The sequence below is a fragment of the Geotrypetes seraphini genome, chromosome 1, assembly GCF_902459505.1.
Source record: "Geotrypetes seraphini chromosome 1, aGeoSer1.1, whole genome shotgun sequence".
In the NCBI taxonomy this organism is placed as follows: domain Eukaryota; kingdom Metazoa; phylum Chordata; class Amphibia; order Gymnophiona; family Dermophiidae; genus Geotrypetes; species Geotrypetes seraphini.
This window is the reverse complement of record NC_047084.1, coordinates 323107346-323120164: the sequence shown is the minus strand read 5'-3', so window position 1 is coordinate 323120164 and position 12819 is coordinate 323107346.

The following is a 12819-nucleotide window of genomic DNA, read 5'->3' as shown; positions in this document are numbered from 1 at the left end:
CCACCTATGGGGAAAACAGCATAATTTGCACTGCTACCATAACAGATTCTCAACAAATACAGAATAAGTATCTAAAAATTAAAAATGCAAATATGCAGACACAACCTGAACCCCAGGAAGACAAACCTTCTATGCAGTAGAAAACTGGAAAAATAGAAAACAGATAAGCATTTCCTCTGTACTCCAAAAAAAAATCAAAATAATAAAGACTTTGTATCTATTCTACCATTCTCAGCATCTTCCTTCCCCCCTTATAGTCCAGCATCTGTTCTCTTTTCCTTCCCTCCCCACACTCGTAGCCTTACAACTCCCTATCTCTTCCCTGCCTCACTCTCCCCCATAGTCCAGCATTTCCCCCACTCTCTTCTCTCACTCCCATTTCCAGGCATCTCTCCATCACTCCTGAATCTATCTCCATCCTTCTCCCCCCTCCAGTGTATCTTTCCCTCCCTCTCATCCATCTCCATGTCCAACACCTCTTGCTCCTTTCCTCGTGCCCTGTGTTAAATCGCTCTATTCCCCTCCATGCACCATCTCTCCCTTTCTCCCCTCCATAATGTGCAATTTCATCCTCTCCCTTCACCATGCATGTCTCCCCCATGCCAGCATATTTCCTTCCTTCCTCTCCCCTCCCCTCTCCCTGTGCCAGCAATTTTCCTTTCTCTCACTCCTTCCCTCCCCCTATCCTACCAACTTTCCTTCCTCTCTTCCCCTGCACTCTAAGGCTTGCTTATTTGGGTTGCGGTATCAGCAGTGATTCTCACATGCTGCCTCCTGCTAATCTGGAAGCCTGCTCGCTGCCACAGAGAGACTTCTGAGTTAGCGGTAGGCAGCATGTGGGAATTGCTGCTGATACTACAACCCAAAGAGCTGACATGGTCAAGATTCTGTGTGGGAAAAGGGAATTCTGCGCTACTGTACAATTCTGTGGAAATTCTGCAATGCGCAATCGCACAGAATTCCGCCAGGAGTAATACATCGATTGTAAAACTAAACAAGCGATATTAGTACAGACTGATTCTACACAGTCAATGCTAACAGAAAACCATGTCTTTTTCATTCACGCAGCACACAGATATACCCTTTTCCCAAATGGAATAAGTAATCAAAAGCTAAAATTAGAGATATGTAGGCAAAAGTTAAACTGAATCGCCAAGAAGCCAGGCTCTGCATACAGTGCAACATCACAGAAAGAGAAACAGTGATGCATGCTCCTTAATACTGTGAAAAATATAAAGATAGCAGATGTAAATTTGAAAACAAAATGACAAATAATCATCACAACAGATTAACAAATAGAAACAAAAGATGGAAAATAAGATAATACCATTTTATTGGACTAGTACATTTTTCAATTAGCTTTCAGATGCCAAAACCACCTTCTTCAGGTCAGCACAGTATACTGCAGTAATTGTATCCTGTCCTGACCTGAAGAAGGGGGTTTTGGTCTCCAAAGGTTAGTCAAACATATATTAAAATTAGTCTAATAAAAAGATCATCTTATTTCAATTTTCTATTTATAAATGTTTTCCAATACAGCCATAATACTACTTTATCCTAAAGCAATAATAATAAAAAAAAAATAGATAAATAAATTTTTCTACCTTTGTTCTCCCTGGTTTCTGTTTTCCTCATTTTCTCTTTCCTTGCTTCCTTCTATCCAACATCTGTCCTCTTTCACTGCTCCGTCAATCCATTGTCTGCCCTCTCACTCCTTCCATAAGGCATCTGCTCTCTTTCTTTGTCCCTTCCATAAACTGTCTACCCTCTCCCCCTTCCATCCAGCCTCTGCCCCCTCTCTCCTTTTTACATGATTCATTCCAGCTTCACCCCTCTGTCCATTTTTCTCTCTCCTTTCTTTTTCCCCCTACTTCCATACTTTGACATGTCTCTTCTCTCCTTTCCTTCCTCAACCCACCCCACCCCATGGTCTGGCATCTGTCTCTTTCCCTCCCCTTCTGTGCATAGTTGCATCTCTGTCTCCTTCCTTCCTATATCTCCTCCTATGACCTATACACTGGCATCTCTCTCCTCTCCTTTCTATCCCTCCCCTCTCTCCATAGTCTGGCAGCACACACAAAGCTGCCACCTATGCTCTAAATAGGAGAGATGAGCAAAGCAGTAGAGGAGGATTTCTCTGGACTAGATTTTTTTGTTAGATAAGTCTATCTGATTTTTGTTTGTTTTTCAGGCCATCATATATATTTCAATGATTTTTAGGACTTTGGTAAAATTTTAGACATGCAGAACTCAGTTTATGTCTGTGAGTATCTCCAGATGCCTATGTTTTCCTGAATAGCACCTTTGGCGCGCCTGCTCGTTGCCACTGAATGGCAGAAGAAATCTGATCCCGTGGGTGAAGAGCCTGACAGGGGTTGGGAGAGATGGGGGCTGGGGCAGTGCTCGTTGCTGCTCATTCTGATTCCACGGGTGAAGAGCCAACAGTGGAGGGAGGGAAGGGGCTGGATGAAGAGCCTGACAGAGGGAAGGGGAGGGGAGTGGGTGCAGAGCCTGACCAGGGAGGGAGGGGGCTAGGTGCACTGCCTGACAGGGGAGAGGACAGGGGACTGGGTGTAGTGCTTGACGATGTGGGGGAGGACAAGGGGCTGGGTGCAGTGCCTGACAGTGGGGGGAAGACAGGGGGCTTGGTGCAGAGCCTGACAGTGGGGGGGGAGGACAGGTGCAGAGCATGACAGGGGAGGGAGGGAAGGGGGCTGGATGCAGGGGGTAGGGAGTTGGAAGTTGGGAAGGCAGGGAGGACAGATGCTCAAGGGGTTGGGAAGACAGATACTGCACATACAGGGAGGGGGTTGGGAAGGACAAATGCAGGGGCTGGGGGTAGGAAAGGAGGAAAAGAGAGATGCTGCACAGGTGGAGTAGTAGGAAGGGAGAGAAAGAAATGCTGCTGGTGGGAGAGGGAAAAGGAACGGAGAATTGTTGGACATAGGTGTGTGGCGTGAGAGGGAAAGAGAGATAATTTATATGGGGAAAGGAAGAAAGAGGGAGAATGTTGGTCATGATAGTGGTGGAGAGGAGGGAGGGAGGAGAGATGACTCAAAGAAGGGAGAGATGTCAGACCACTGTAATGGGAAGGAGAGAGAGAGAGAGATGCCAGATGACAGAATGGAAGGGAAGGAGGGAAGAGATGCCAGACCACAGAATGGAGAGGAGAGAGATGGTAGACCTCGGGAAGAGGGAGGGAAGGAGAGAGAGATGCCAGACCATGGGAAAGGAGAGAAATTCCAGGCTATGGGAAGGAGAGGAGAAAGATGCCAGACCATATGAGGGGGAAATGGGGAAGGGGAAGACAGAGATATCTGACCATGGTAGAGGGATGAGATGGTGCATAGGGATGGAGGGGAAGGGGAGAGGAGATGGTGCACAGCAATGGGTGCGGCAGGAAAGAGATAAGAAGAAATGCTTCTTATGGATAGATGGCGGTAGGGGAGAAGAAAGAGGGAGGAGATAGTACACACGGATAGATGGGAAGGGAAGGCATGGAAAAGTAGATTTTGAGAAGAAAGCAGAAAAATAGAAGAAAGTTGAACGTTAAAAGTTAATGCTAAAGATGGATATGGCAGAAAGTAAAGGAGAGAAAAACAGCAAATGGTTAAGGTGGCCTTGGATACACAGTTAAGAGCACTGACAGAAGGAAGTGCAGTCAGAGACTGGGAAAAGATGGTTTGAAAAACAAAATCACCAGACAACAAAGATAGGGGAAATGATTTTATTTTAAATTTAGTGATTGAATTGTGCCAATTTTGGGACTTTACATCTGCTGTCTATATTTTGCAGTTAAGGAAGAAATGCATTTGTTTCTATTTCTCTGGGGTTGAAACTGCATACAAAGTGTTTAATCTTAGGGTTTCATTTAAATATATTAGTACTTTTAGTTTGTAGTTCCGTATTTGCATAGGGGTTATCTGTGTTCTGGTAGGAATGAATGTTGAGAGGCATACATGCTTTGTATAGTTTAATTTTGTGGTTAACCATTATGTATTGTTAATAAGATTATATTGTGTGTATATATGAAAAATGAATGGAAAAATGGTATTACAATTAGTACTATTATGGGGCAGGGTCTGGGGTAGAGATTGGGTGGGGTCTGGGGTGGACCTTATGGGCCCCAAAACAAAAAAGCGTTCCGCTGCCTATGTATTATTGAATGATTATTGAGCTGGGGTTGGTGTTCTTTACAGTTTGAAGTTGCTTTGTATTTTGTATTTTTATCACAATTTACTTTGGATTGCAACCCAGCTTTTTGTAAGAACATAAGAATAGCCTTACTGGTCAGACCAATGGTCCATCAAGCCCAGTAGCCCATTCTCACGGTGGCCAATCCAGGTCACCAGTACCTGGCCAAAACCCAAGGAGTAGCAACATTTCATGCTACCGATACAGGGCAAGCATTGGCTTCCCCCGTGTCTTTCCTCCAGGAACTTGTCCAAATCTTTCTTAAAACCAGCTACGCTATCCACTCTTACCACATCCTCTGGTAACGCGTTCCAGAGCTTAACTGTTCTCTGAGTGAAAAAAAAAAATGCCCTCCTATTGGTTTTAAAAGTATTTCCCTGTAACTTCATCGAGTGTCCCCTTGTCCACCTAGAGCCAACAATCAAGTGGACCATAAATGTTTGATTGAACTAATTTACCTGAAACATATGCTATCATTGCACTGTATGGAAATAAACACTAGCTTGTGCTCAGTTTAACAATTGTTTATTAATATATAAAGGCAGACATGGTATGTTCTAAATTCTGGACTAAAGCCAGCCCCTTATATAGGGAATTTGGCATCTTAAACACAAAGGGATCGCATGAATAGATAAAAATAGATTCATTATTGCAGGTACATAGGTTAGTTTACTCTTCCATGATACTCTCCTTCACCCCTTTGACCATCTGGAGGCCTAGTATTTATTAGGGTTATAAACTGGTCACTATCCAAGATACAAGTGACTTATTATGTTTTTCCTCTCCAGAAGGGCAGTGAAATGCAGATTCAGCAAAGAGGTCATATGTAGTGCATGTAGATAATGATCTTACTAGTTCCAGAAGAATCCTAGCTTAGTACTAGACACACATTAATAAGTAAATTTCTAAGGTGGAATTTTTCCAATTCCACATTACAAGCCACCAGTTTAAAAGCTATAGAGTTTCTCATGGCCATGGCTACTGTTAAAGATGCAACACTGCTTTCTCCACAGGAGGTGGCAGCACTCAAGTCTTTGGCTTGGTTAGACCTAACACTGACACCAGTCTCGGATTACGCTCCCTTCCTGTCTCAGACTACCACATCCCCTTTCCAGTATCCTACAAGCATGTTAGCACTGCACAGATTGTATGCATTCATAACCTCAGTTCATCTTCACAGTCAGTCATATACAAATTAGGGCTCCAAAGATTCCTGAAACGTTAAGCATACCAAAGTGCACTTTCAGCATCACACATTGTAGCTCTGCATAGCCCTACAACAGATACTAAACTGTAATACTATGATTACTTACACACATACTGTATCTGAGGCAGACATCCCCTTTCCTGCACACAGTACTCTGTTGATCACACGTTATCAAATGAGTTGTCACCAGAGACTTATACTAGGGTTACCAGACATCCGGATTTCCCCGAACTTGTCCTCTTTTTGAGGACATGTCCGGGGGTCCGGATGGCCTTTCTTTTTTTTTTTTTTTCTTTATCTTTATTCATTTTAAAACTTTCAATAAGTGTAATACAATATACAATATACAATCAATTTTCATTTAACATCACTTAAAGCTCTTACAATATTCCTTCAAAACAATTACCCTCCCTTCCCTCAGTTTCTCACTCAAAAGACCTTAAGTATCCTCCCTCCCCCTCCCTCTCCCCCCCGGATGTGTACAATCAACAGATGAAAAGAAAAATATTATCAATCTTTACAGTATTTTTCTAATGGTTCCCAAACCTTCCTAAATTTCTTTAAATGCCCCTGCTGTATGGCCAGGACACATTCCATTTTGTAAATGTGACAAAAAGAATTCCACCAAAAGATATCATTTAAACGATCCCAATTTTTCCAATTTTTCGTAATATGTTGTATGGCAACCCCTGTCATGATGAGTAAGAGTTTATTATTATTAGATGATATTTGACTCTTAACTCCCATTGACATCCCAAATAAAACAGTATCATATGACAATGCCACCGGATTTTCTAATAGATTATTAACTCTTTTTGAGGACATGTCACTTTGGGTTTTGAAAAGCTTCAAACAAATCACTGTTGGGCAGGAGGGCATCCGCGTATGTACGGATGCCACGTGTGACGGGATTGTGTTGCTTCTGCGCATGCGTGGATGCCCTCTTGCCCGACGAGAGCAGGCAGCGGGGAGCGCAGCTGGGGGCGGGGCTAGAGCGTAACGGAGCAGGGATGGGTGGAACTGGGCGGGCCTGGGGGTAGATCTAGGGGTCCGGATTTTCCTAATTATTACATCCTTTTTCCAAATGATCCTTTCTCTCCCTATGCATCACTTCCGATACAACAGAGGAAAGGCCCTGGTGAGGTTGGCAGCAAGCAGCCTGTTTACAATGTTTCCTCTGCTGGCTAGCTGCCCTCGCTGCTTTGGGAGGGTCCGCAGATAAGAAATACTGACTTAATTTGGGGAGGAGGGTCAATCAGAGGCAAGACCCACACAGGGGAGGGAGAAGGTTGTTGGGATCAGGAGCAGGATGACAGGGAGATGTCATGGGGGGGAGGGTCAGAGAGTGAGAGAGGGCAAACCCGGAAAAAGGGAGAGGGAGGGGAAGCGGACAGATGGCAAATTGCAATTGGGTGTGGGGAGAGCAGAAGACATGGATGATGCACCCACAGGATAAAGGGGAGGGAAGGGGACAGAGATGGATGCTGGACCCATAAGTGGGGGTGGATGACAGTGACCCAGACCAGAAAAGAGGGTTGGAAGGGACATGCTCTTCTCATTTCTTTTTCCAACCATATACTCCAAGTACTATTGAGTACACGTTTAGTGCCTTGCACAGAGTGAAAACTTGGTTGTTCTCAACAATGACAAAGGAGCACTTGAATGGTTTGTGTACGTTAAGTGTGCATCAAAAGCTGGTTCAGGAAAGAAGGATAGAAATAGAAAAGGAAGTTCTGGAAATCCAAAATGATGTGTTAAACATGAATAGAAACAGAATGCCTAGCGTTAAACCTACACCTTACCCTTATATCTTTCCCTTGTCAAATTCAGCATTCTTTGTATTTAAACCGCTGCTCTATCTTGCATCATATATTAATCACCTGCAAATGAAACCACACTCCACTAAATGTTCTAATTATGCAATTTTGTGTAACATGTTCTGTATTATGTATGCAATCTTGTAAACTGTTCTGAGCTCTTCTAGGAAGACAGGCTATAAAACTGAATAAATACATTAAAAAAAAGTTTAGCACAGACAAGAAAAATTGTTTTACTGAAAGTTGAAGACTAAGTTTAAAATAAAAACATTTTTTCAATAGACCAATTTTGTCACGTCCTCCAGCCTTACACCCATGTATTCAAGCTCGAGTCCATTCCTAGTGTAGTTCTCTCAAAGATCATTTGGCTCGTATCCTGTCTATGCCCATGTCAACCTATATCCAACACTATGGGCTCCTTTTACGAAAGTGCGCCAGCGTTTTTAGCGCACGCACCGGATTAGTGCGCGCTAGAGCACGCGCAAGCCAAAAACTCCCGCCTGCTCATGAGTAGGCGGTAGCGGCTAGCGCGCGGGGCATTTTAGTGCACGCTATTCCATGCGTTCGGGCCCTAATGCGCCTTTGTAAAAGGAACCCTATGTAGTAGTCAGGCTGGATGCACTAAAACACAGTCGGTAACACAGTGTGGATCGCTGTGGCTGATTTTTTTGGGCTGATTCTGAAACAGAGACTGATGCTCAAACAAGTTTGCATGCACATGACTTGCACAGAGGTTCGCCGTAATCTCCATCCCGTCCGATTGATCATTCTGAGAGCGGCTCTCACCCGTGTGCAGAATAGTCCAGTTGATATAGCGGCAATGTAAGCCTGTGCCAGATTTGCTACATCAGCCGTAAGCGTGGATTATTGTAGATGTTTTGGGCGTGCATTTAAGGTGTCGGCCGCATTCTTGTCGCAAAGCATTATATACACACGACCATCGAGGCCGTACGGAGGGTGCGGAGAGGTAGCAGCATGCTACGCAAATGCAGGGCATTAATGAAGATGATGCAATATAAAATTCTAGCCCAACTTGTACATATTTTAATCACGAGGAATGAAAATTTTAGCCTTCTCCTATTGGCCCCATCTTTTCATTGCCCTTTCTTCTATATTATATGCTGTATTATACGTATTAGACGCGCCTTCAACATTCATGCTCACAACGCGCATATGACACATACATACGTCCCTGCTATTGTAAAAACTGTATTTATGGCATCAGTGTCATAAATATTATATTAATCTCAGGACTGAACTATCAGTAATGCATGTAAGCGACTGGTCTTGACTAGCCACTTTTTTCGGGTCGTTAAAAGTGATCACTTTTTTTTGTGCATCGGGAAGCCATGTCAGAGCTTCAATCTCTGCTAATTTACATGGCATTTCAATATTAATCAGCTTATTTGCATGGCTGGATCGGAAAATGAGCGATTATGCTGAAAACCACGCAGTGAGCCATTTTGTGCACTGGGTCGGCAAATGCGAGAGAGAGGATGTGCAGGAACCTGGCATATGATAGAAGTATGTGGCTAGGTCAAGCTCTGAATACCAGAGACATCCTGCTGCCAGATGTAAAACCCTCTAGTGGTGATGCAATTATATTACAATTAAATGTATGTGATGTTATAACCATGGTCAGATGTTTCAATAGGTTACCCCCTTCAATTCGCACCAACATAGAAGTTAAACATTTAAATATTTGTATTTATTTGTAGCAACAACAACAAAAAAAACCAAATAAGTGAGGATGCAAGAAAACTAAATAAGTATGTCCAACAATTGTTGTTATCAGATGTTTAAACAAGGAGAGTGTGGTGTAGTAGTTAGAGCTACAGTCTCAGCACCCTGAGGTTGTGAGTTCAAACTCCACTCAGCTCCTTGTGACCCTGGGCAAGTCACCTAATCCTCCACTGCCCCAGGTACATTAGACAGATTGTGAGCCCACCAGGACAGATAGGGAAAATGCTTGAAGTACCAGTATATATAACTGCTTTGTCTATGGTTTTAAAACTACAAAAAGGCGGTGTACAAGTTCCAAACCCTTTCACTAAACAAGGTAAATTAAATTTAATACAAATGAATAGTAAGGCTAATTTACCATTCATGCGTGATCAAATTTACACTGATTATACCATTATAATTAGTGTTCAAAACTCAAACAAACATGTCATGCCTTTGAGCTTACTTTGTTCCAGGACAGGGGTGGGAAAACCTTTTGACTTGTAAGCCACAACGGGTTCTTAAATTTGACAGAGGGGCCGTACCAAGAGCATCTTTCTATCCCTCCATCCACCCCATCCCCCTGTGCAGCAGAACCCTTGCCCAGTTTCCATCCTTCCCTCCCTCCCATCCCTTGTGCAGTAGAACCCTTGAGCACCTGCCCCCGCTGCGCAACCGAACCCCCGCTGACCCTCCATCCTTCCCTCCCATCTGAATCCCGCCGACCGTGAGCCCTACATACCTCCCTCCAGAGCAGTGTCGGGCAGCATTCTAAGCAGGCTGCTTCACGGCCTTCTCTCATCGGGGCCTTCCGTGTACCGAGTTACTGATGACATCATCAGTGATGCAACAGAGGGAATTCTCCAAAGAGAGTAGGCTGTGAAGCAGCTTGTTTAAAGTGCTGCCGGCCTGACGCTGCTCTGGAGGGAGGTATGTAGGGCTCGTGGTTGGTGGGGTTCGGATGTTCGGTAGGCTGGATTAAAAAACTAAATGGGCCGGATATGGCCTGCAAGCTGTTGTTTGCCCATGTCTGAAGGATATCCCAAAACCACAGGTAAGTACTTGACTAGGTGACACAAAACCAGAGAGCAGCGGTAGCATCCCTCCCCTGGCCTCTTCTCCGCCTCCCACTTCCCTTCCCCCGTACTTCTAGTTGTTCACCGCCGCAACCAACAACTTCATCGTACTCCTCATGACCACTCTCCCCGTCACTTCCTATACATGGCATCTGGAAGTGATGTCAGCGGGAACCGACGTAGTCGTGAGGAGCTCGTTGACAATGTTGCTCGCAGTGGTGAGCAACTAGCGGTGAGGGGAAGAGAAGTGGGCATGCATGTGGCAGGGAGAAAAGTGGGACGAGGCAGGGATGGAAAGGAGGAGGGGTGCCACAACATCAATGTGTTCCTCATGACCACATTGGCTCGCCCTCTGATGTATTTCTTATGTGCAACACCTGGGAGTGACATCAGTGGGAGCCGACGTGGTCATGAGGAGCACATTGAAGTTATTGCTCACGGCAGTGAACAACTAGAGGTATGGGGAAAGGGGACGAGAGTGTGGCAGGGAGGAGTGAGAAGAGGCAGGAGGATAGAGGGGAAGAGGAATGCCATTGCCCCCACAATGATGGCACATGAGGTGGACTTCCCCCCACCTTCCCCCTTAGTATGCTACTGCCAGAAAGTGTTTTTCAGTCCCAAAGTTCAATAAAATACAAAAAAGTATGTATATATATGTGTACACAAAAATAAAGTATTAAAAAATCCCTGTCTTCACTGGTATCACCACTTTCTTGTGCTAGGTACTGCTGAGTTGTTGTCCTGCCACCTGTCTGGAACCAGTAGCTTATCTGTGAACAAATGAAAGGAAGCAAAACCCTAATCTCCCTAGATGAATTCAGACTAATCAGTGTCTTCCTAGGCTAATATCATGTATTTCTAACTACATGTACAAAAGAACAAATAATTCTTTTATCCCTAAGCTGACCCTCCCAGGAACTCCCTTCCCATAAAATGCTTCTGTTATGAAATCAGCTCACAGAGTATCAACTCACACATTATCTGAACCACCTCAGCTTTATCTGACTATCCAACTATCTTTGTTTCAGAAATAATGAAACTCCTCAGAAATTACCTCACAGCCCACACTTCCTCACACATAACCTGACAGTGCTGTATATCAGAAATACTGACTGGAAACAGCTCTGCACCACAGAACCTCAGAATTTCAAGAGAAGAGACCACTCTTAAAGTTTTAGACCTTTCAGTTCTCAGAAGAACATTTAGCTTTCAAAAAATAGTTTCAGATCCTCCAAAAAAGGTTCAGTAGATTTGTAATCAGAAAAGACTGCAGGAATGAAATCCAGCAGAAAAACAGCTAAACACCAAATTAAATACAAAACAGTTTGCCTTAAACACCAATAATACTACGCAATCTGAGTTGAATCAGTGGTCTTACACAGTGAAGGGATTAAAACTCTCTATTTCCCAGTACTTAGGCCTAGATTCACTAACCTTAATGACTGTGACCACTTTGCGACCCCCAACCCGATTCACTACCCTTCCTCCCGATCTGATCCGCACCAGATCCGATCCGCGCATGCAAATGAGGTGAAATGTAGGAAGGCAGCAATTACTAAATTACTAAACAATTACTACAGCAATTACTGTGATTACTAAACAATTCAGGAACACCGACTGGGCTGGCCGATCCAAAAAGAAGCGACTGCTGAGGACCAGTCGCTCACATCCTTTGACTGAAATAACATCTCCCTTATGCAAAAACCAACACCACCCTTTGAGCCTGTGGTTTAAACCCGTGGGTTAGAAGCATGTTCTGTTCCTGGCTGCAGTGCGTGTTCTGTTTGCCCCCCCCCCCTTGTTTTGACTTGCGCATGTGTCGGGATCGCTCTGCAGTGATCCGTGGGGTCATTGTGTGGGACATGCCTCCGATCGCGTTCATTTGCATAAGGACTGGTAGTGAATCAGTCGGCCTGCCACGGATAGGATAGGATCGGTGAGCTAAGTGAATCCAGTCCTTAATACTTCTTTTTAGCAACAGGAGTCATAAAAATCCAGTTTAAATTCTGAAATACACTTTAAAGTTCTTGTCACTTTTCCTTTGAAATATAACTCCAAATTTAATTTAGAAATCTCAATAAATCATGAGAACCAGCAGGTATCAGATAAATACTTGATCGACAACTCACATAAACTCGGCTACGTGTATTTTTTTCTACAGCTTTCTCAATACACACCTTAGTTCAACAGCTCATAAGCAGGTTTAATTTGACATGAAATATTTTTTGAAAAATATCCATTCCTTCCACACACAGACAAACTCCAGAGCAGACCTAGAAACTTTCACTCAGCAGCCTCGCCATTTTGCTGCCTAAGCTCTCTACTTTCCTCTCACAGTAATGGTTCTGGTACTCTTAATAATAGAGACTATTATGTGCAGAGCTTCCTGTTGGAGACTGTTTCTCAGCTCTATAATCTCCCTGCAGCTCACAGGCTCTGTGCATGGACTCATCCCCCGGGCAGCCATCCTGCCTCTCCTCTGTGCTTTCAATTTATTATTTTCTTTTTTCCTGATACACTGACATACATGTTGCTCTCCCAGAAGATATTACTGTGATACTGAACATCCACACATGCTCCGAAAGGCACTGCCACCACTATTATTTCAAGTCTTCAGGGTGGGCCCTGCAAGATAGTAAAAGAGACTATCCCAGCTCACCAGTGTGATTCTCTCTCTGAAGAAGCAGGCCGGACATATGCATCTGCACCAAACATGCTCGCTGGAGGAGGTCTGGGTTCAAATGCAGAAGAAAGCAGGGGGCATTAAATACGTCATGAGTTTATCTTGGGCAGACTGGATGGA